The sequence below is a fragment of the Rhamphochromis sp. 'chilingali' genome (assembly GCF_963969265.1).
Source record: "Rhamphochromis sp. 'chilingali' genome assembly, chromosome: 14".
Taxonomy (NCBI): domain Eukaryota; kingdom Metazoa; phylum Chordata; class Actinopteri; order Cichliformes; family Cichlidae; genus Rhamphochromis; species Rhamphochromis sp. 'chilingali'.
In genome coordinates, this window is record NC_137941.1 from 5,919,373 (window position 1) to 5,926,938 (window position 7,566).

The window sequence follows — 7,566 nt, forward strand, 5'->3', positions numbered from 1 at the left end:
TGTGGTACAAAAGTTAAACAGAATTTCATTGCATATATAACAATCATATTTAAAGTGAAATATAACTATTGTGTCAATAATGAGAATAAATTGTAGTAATTTTGTCAATAATACTTTTGGAATGAAGGGGTGGAATGGTGGCCATCATCTGATATTTTGAGAACAACTTTTCACGACCTAATTTTTGGCAGAATTGATTTTGATACTATCTTAGTAGACTGTTGTTATCAGGCTACTAGATGCTATGGAGAATTCAGCTGTATGGCAAATCCTTTACCTGCATCTGGAGGATGATTTTTGCAAGAGAATCCTCTAAATCTGATCAAGGGTAAGGCATAGATGGCGCCAGTGACCATCTTTCTCTTGGAAGGAGGCAGCTAGCAGGCATGGCTAATCTTGCCCCTTGGAGCAACTTACCCCAGTCTCTCCCTTCTTCTCCCAGGACTGCCTGGGGAATGTAACAATGCCCCAAAACAGAGTCCACTAAATCCAAAGGATCAACTGCCAGCATCCCAGTGCTCGACACCATGCGACACCCCCAGAGATCTTGGGTCCTGTCCATGACCTGAAGAACTCAGAGATGTTTTGGCAGCACAAAACGGCCCAACACATTAGGGTTTTAATGTTTTGGCTGATGAAAATTTGCAGCATATAAAAAGATCATTAAAAGTGATGTTAACATGTTTAGCTTTGCTAGAATAATTGAAAAAGGAGGATTGTAGGATTTTATTGTCAGTACTGGAGCAAAAGTGTATGAATGCCTATTACACAGTCACACATGATGTAATGGTGGCTTAACACACTGTCATGTGTGGAGCGTATGTTGCACCTCTTGGAGACAGGGCATGGGAAATTTCTCGCCTATGACATGAGAAAGATATTTCCTCTTCTTTGACTGACCCAAGGATGCTAGTTAGGGCTTCCAGGCCTGCGTTGCAGCTCCAGCGTGACGTCAGTGTCGCTCCTTGTGTAACATGCTTCAACTTAGCTGGTCTGGGTGTATGAAGTAATGTCTGTCAGGGCCTTCTATCCTGGAACAAAGCATTCACTGTCGGACCAGTAGTTGAAAGAAATGCTACTGGCCTGTCAAATAGATCATGTAAGTTGAGAGATAAGATATGAAATATCAAACTGAAATATTTTGGTGTCTAGGTTACAGAAAGTCTAATGTCACTACGTCATCACCGGCTTGTATGTAAAACACATTTGAGCTTCATATTAACACTATTGGTAATAAAATAGTTTGGCTTTTGATTAAAGCCACAAAGTGTGGAATAGCTTTGACTTTGAAGCCCCTCTGAGGTAATGTAACAGAACCTTCGTGGCAAACAATGCAGGGAATTACTCTGAAACCCTGATGAGAACATTTCCAATTTTATGGCCTGAATTACAATATGAAGAGGGACAACCACACCCCGCTTGCATTACAAGGGTCTTGCGACTTCTTTTTCAACCATCGTGCATGCTGCATGGTGGCAAAAGTACTAGGTTTCACTTAACAGCTGGTATATCAAATATTCTTTGTTTGAAATTGCCAGCCACTCTGTCCAAGTACATTTTAGTACTGATATTTTCTAATTCACTTTAAAGTAGAGATGGCACGATACCACTTTTTTATGTCCGATACCGATACCGATATCATAAATTTGGATATCTGCCGATACCGATATGAATCCGATATAGTGTTTTTTAATCAACAAAACTGTTTTTTTTAAATATCTTGCTGCATTTTGTATAAATTCATACTCAAGTTTAAAACAACAACTACACTAAAGCTATTCTGTTATACCTATATGCAAAAAAAAAAAATTTCATAGTTCAGCAATACTGATCAATCTAATAAACTTAAACCTACACCATCCTCCCTATTCTGGTATTTTAAAGAGTACTTAGCGTAAATATTAAGCAACCTAACTAATAGGGTTCCAACTCCCAGCAACAACAAAAATAAATAAATAAAAAATAGGGAACCACCCCTCACACTCCACCTCATGATGCTTAATCAATGTAATCAACCTTAATTTGATGCAGAGTGAAAAACAATGCACAGAAATCAATTATTTTTCAAGAATAATTAAATAGATTCAACATCTTTCTTCAACAAAATTGCAGACTGCACAGATGGTACCTTCCCAAAGGAAAAAGTACTATAGCTTACTAGGGTATATATATTAGACTTAATAGTCACTATATACAGTAATTGACTTCTATTCATTTTACATCAGATTAAAACTTTGGGTGTAAGATTCGGATAATTATTTATTAAAAGCTAGACATTTTAAATGAGAATAAGAAAGAAAAGTATGTCTTTGTGCCCCCTTTTCCCTGTTCATGCCCTATCGGCCCCCCTGGCTAAACTTTGCTAGATGCGCCCCTGCACAGTTACCAGCGTCAGCTACGTAGAAAAAGATCCTGGAGTAGAAAGTAATAATAAATAAATTCTAACAACAGCTGATCAAGCTTAAATGTGCTGCTGTTGTCTATCCGCTGGTTTCCTCTTTCTGGTGCAAAGTGGGCCAAAAACAAACAAGAGACACGGACTCGCGACAGAAAAGCCGATCAGCTGATCGTTAAGCAGTTTCATGATTGAAGTAGCAGCAAGAAGAGGCAGTCGCTTGTTAAGCTTAACGCAGGAATGCTTTACAAACATTCAGAGATGGACTTACACACTTGCTTTACTTCTCTCGGGGATAACTTTGTCGGAGATGAAATGCCGGGTTGCTAGCGAAGCTCCACATGCTATCCAGACCACCGACAGGTCCCGCATGCCACAGCTGCTCTATCACGTGATGCATACTGCTCCGACGTGCTAAAGTTCTGAGGTGAGTTACGGCGTGTTGCAAGTTTTGTGAGGTGCTTTCGTGATATTTAATGGATCGGATTACATTTTTCTCCGATATCCGATCCAGTAATTTAGGTCAGTATCGGACCGATACCGATATGTAATATCGGATCGGTCCATCTCTACTTTAAAGCACATCTGAGCAAATATCTTAGAGCTGCACATCCATGATGTGAATCTACACGTTCTACGACATCCCAAAGTTTCTCTGTTGGACTCATTACAGTGAAGATGACTTGAGTTCAGTGAACTCATTGTCATGTTCAAGCAACCAGTCTGAGCTCTGGTGCATTATCCTGGAAGCAGCCAGATGGTAGTGTCTGGGATTTAACTGATGCTAGTACTTCATTACACATCACTCTGAACTCTTGATAAAAGGCAAAGTCGATCCATGTTTTGATCTGTTTACATGAATTCTGCCCTGCCATCCAAATGTTGCAGAAGAAACTGAGACTACTCAGACCAGGCAACATTTTTTCCAATCTCATGTTGTCCAATTTTAGTTAGGCAGTGTGAATTGTAACCTCAGTTTCCTGTTCTTAGCTGACCAAAGTGCCGCCCGGTGTGGTTTCCTGCTGTTTTTCTGCGAGATAGGAAGGCAGCTGGGTGAAATTACTTTTCTGGCATCAACAAGTCATTTCACCCAGAGAAATACCTCTCACTGGTATTTTCTCTTTTTCAGAGAGTTTCTGAAATACTCTGACCGTCCCGTCTGGCCACATTTAAAGTCACTTAAATCACCTTTCTTTGCCATTGCTCAATTTTAACTTCAGCAGGTGGTCTTAAACACATCTACATGCCTAAATACTAGGGGTGCAACGATACTCGTATTGATATTGAACCGTTCGATACAGTGCTTTCGGTACATATATGTATCGAACAATACAAAATTTTTAATTTATTTTATCAACTTTTCTTCTGGCAATGCTGTCTGTGTTGAGTGCTCAGTGGATCTGCGTTCAACTACTCCGCCTAGGCTGCACTGTCGAGCGCAGATCCACTGAGCGCAGCGCAAGCTAGCAAGACAGAAGCTAAGCTCCTTGCAACATGGCAAATTGAACCTCCCCCACCCTCATTCAGATCTGGCCTTTGGAACTATTTTGGTCTTCATGTGAAGTATGACCCTGAAGGTAAGCACGTCATGGACAAAAGTAAAACAGTATGTCGGATGTGCCACGCAATGCTCAGTTACATGGGTGGGAACTACTGCGTTAGCGCAGTTAGCTCGGTAACGTGTTGGCCGTCCAGCCCCAGGCACGGGGCGATCCGCGGTAGCTCGTTAACAGAGATTTGCCCTGTTGTGGCGTTAACGTCATTTCAAATTTAACGCTGACAGCACTAGTGGGAACGCAACGAATATGACTGCACATTTACGCCGACATCATCCTAATGCAAAGACAAGTGGAAGCAGACAAAAACAACAAGCACGCATGCTACAAACTTTACCCGAGTCATTTAGACAGCCTTATGGGGACCTGATATGTTTAATATGCTGCTGAGAGTATACCCCAGAAGAGGTGTATAGTATAGCTTTTATTTTGGAAAGAGCCATTTCTCTGTAATAAACTCTCTTTTCCAAAGATGAGTGATTTCTCGATCAGATAGATTAATTTTTTTATTACTTTGTTGTTTCAGCAACATTAACCTTTTGAGTTAAAATATTATATATTTATAATTTTAATAAATGATAAATTAAAAAAGCATGAACATTTTTTTGTATCGAAAAAATATCGAACCGTATCGTTGCACCCCTACTAAATACATTCAGCTGTTTCCATCTGACTGGCTCATTTGATATTTGTATATAACAACACTTACTATGTGGCTGTGGCTTAGGAGCAGGTCATCTACTGAGTGACCTAACTGGAGGGTCAGCAGTTTGATCCGTGTGTGTTGGCTTGCCTGTAGGGAAGATATTCCCGGCAGTGAAGCCATCAGATGTACATGTGACAGGCAAAAAACAACACAGAATAAATCGTCAATGAATATGTGTGTCAGTAAGTGTAAATGGGGACTCTACAGTGTGCCTTGTAGGATTCAATTACTATTAGAAATCTTTGAATTTATCTGATAAAATAAGAGTCACATTTATTTAAAAGTAAATGTTAAGTGATAACAGTATAGCAAACTGCTAAACGGGTCTTTAATGTACACAATTTTTCCTACACCATTACCATTTGGGTGATGACATCCTTTTCATTGTCTGTGTCTGTAAATCATCACATTTCCTCCCATACAGCTTTCAAAGCAACTTAACACAAATACCAGTTTGTCACAGAACCTTAAAAAAAATATGAGAGTGTTGGTTATGTACATAACAAATGTGTGGAAAAAGTGTTTTGTCAACTTCTGTCTCCCGAACCTCCCACCTCTCTCATCATCATTCTTCTGCTGGGTTTATCTGTGAAAACATTTTCCACTCCGTTTCATGAGAGACGCTATCCAAACAGCACGTGCGCCGTCTTTAAAAGACGCACAACGTTAACTAAACCGTGTCTACCTGCTGTGTACTCTGTTTGCTCGGTAAACTGTTCCTGAAATGGAAATGTTTTCTTACGACCACTCCTCAATACGATGATATTCTGTGTGTACGTGCTGCTTAGCAACTCTGAATGAATGGGCGACGGCTGAACAATGTCGGGATGTCTAATTTTTTAAGCGGAACAACCTGATATTACGGCGCTGAGAGATATTTTAACTGGGCTCCTGAAAGATCCATCTACCAAAGAGTCATTTAGCTGAGACAAATGGAATATTACAGGTGGTCACATTTTCCAGAGTCGGTTATTTCCCTCAGTCATGGATAAATTCAAAGGACAGAACTGAAAAGGAGGCTGATATTTAGGAGGATACTGATAGAAAACTATACACACGAGGCTGATGACAATGCAGAATTTAGAATTAGTTTCAGAAAAAGAAAGCATAAAAATCCAACAAAATGTACTGTATTAATATTCTGCACATGAATCTCTAGAAGGAACACACACACACACCTACATCATCGCAAGTGAAGGTTTATGAAATAAATGGCTATCTGCAATGTTCTCTGTGGGTTTGGAGAAGCAGGCTCTGCAGCAGATCCGTGGAGCAGATTATTATTTGATTACTCCAGAGAGCACCAAATAGGCCCGAAGCAAAACCCAGGACTCTGTTCAACCTTAATTTTATCAAACAGTGGCTGCGCATGAAGCTCTGGGACTGATTATGAATCCGGTGTCCAGCGGTCACATTAATCAGTGTGTAATTAAAGGCATGGCGTCCCAGTCATGTCTGTGAATACCTGCCACTGACCGGTGTGGTGCTACAATTACACTCATAGTTTTACTTTTAATAGCAGAGGACTTGTCCTGTTTAAACTGCAAATGCTCAAGTTTACATTAATTATCGCATTTTTAGATTCAATCAGCAGCTTAAATCACTCTTCTTTGTGAAAAGGAATCACATCATTTTCACCTGAATCTGCAATTCTTTGTATTCCTACAGGGTATTTCGCTGGCTTTCAGCCAACTGCATTAGTTTTTACAGCCCTGTTATTTGCTACTCACACCAGCCTCATTTCCAAGCACGGGGTGGATATTTTCTGTGGAAAAAAGCTCTAAAAACCACCTGTACACCCTCAGCACCATCTGCTGGGGGTGGAAAAAGGAAGGTGACTAGGAAGGTGCTTATCAGTATCCTAACATTTGCTTCACTTCCCATCTCTTCCCAACGAAAGTAATAATGGGAGGGAGTGGACACCTTTATACATTCAGATAAATTGATTAACATATTATATATTCTAATTTGTTCAACTGATCACTCAGTGTGATGGTACATTATAGTGAATCAGCTCTACCGCTTGCTTGTTAAATCTTACTTTAAAAATCAAAAATTGCAATGGTCAAAATGTTCAACTAGACGTCAGCCTTTGGGTGGAGTTCTGGAGTGTAAGACAGCAAGATGACTTTACCTCCTTCCTAGCCTGCGTAGTTTCTGTTTGAAGGGTCTGACTTCTGGCTAGATCCTGTGCATGCGGTTTGCCCCTTTTCATATGAATTTGTGGGAGGAGACAAATAAAAGGGTGGTCCCTACTCATCCTGTCCAATACTTAGACAGTCCTTTCCTCACCAACATGGTGGTAATTGTTTAAATTATGGTTCCCATTAAAATGCAAAGAAAAAAAGCAGGATACACTTTAAAGCAAGATTATCATGTCAGTTAGAGTTCATGAGCATGGGATGTTCAGCTTCAGTGTCAAAAACATTCAACATATTCAACTCAAAGCTGATGTTGTGGACCAATGGTGTCACATTGACTGTGTCCACTTTAGCTACATACCTGTTAAAACATCCTTTGAGTAATTCTGCAGTAGATGTCAGAAGGGCTGCTTTCTGCCCTGATGACACACACACAATGAAAATAATGCAAGCTGTGCTGTGTGCAGGTAAAATGGTTGAGCTACTGAGGGGGAAAAAAGAGCACTTTTGGCTCCTTAGTCTTACCTTTAACTGAGTGCTAACTGACACGCAGCAAGTGAGGGAGCCAAATCACAGAAAGAGCACTGACTTTAACATTTCCCAGGAAACATCTGGTTGGACTTTGCTAGTAAGGACATGTAGATGGTGCAATTGGAGTGAAATGGAAAAACACAAATGTTGAAAAATTTCCTCTCTGGTAATCTTGTACTGAGTGACATTATAGCACCTGAAAGCAACAGTTTCAGTTTCTGAACCTTCTTATCAACA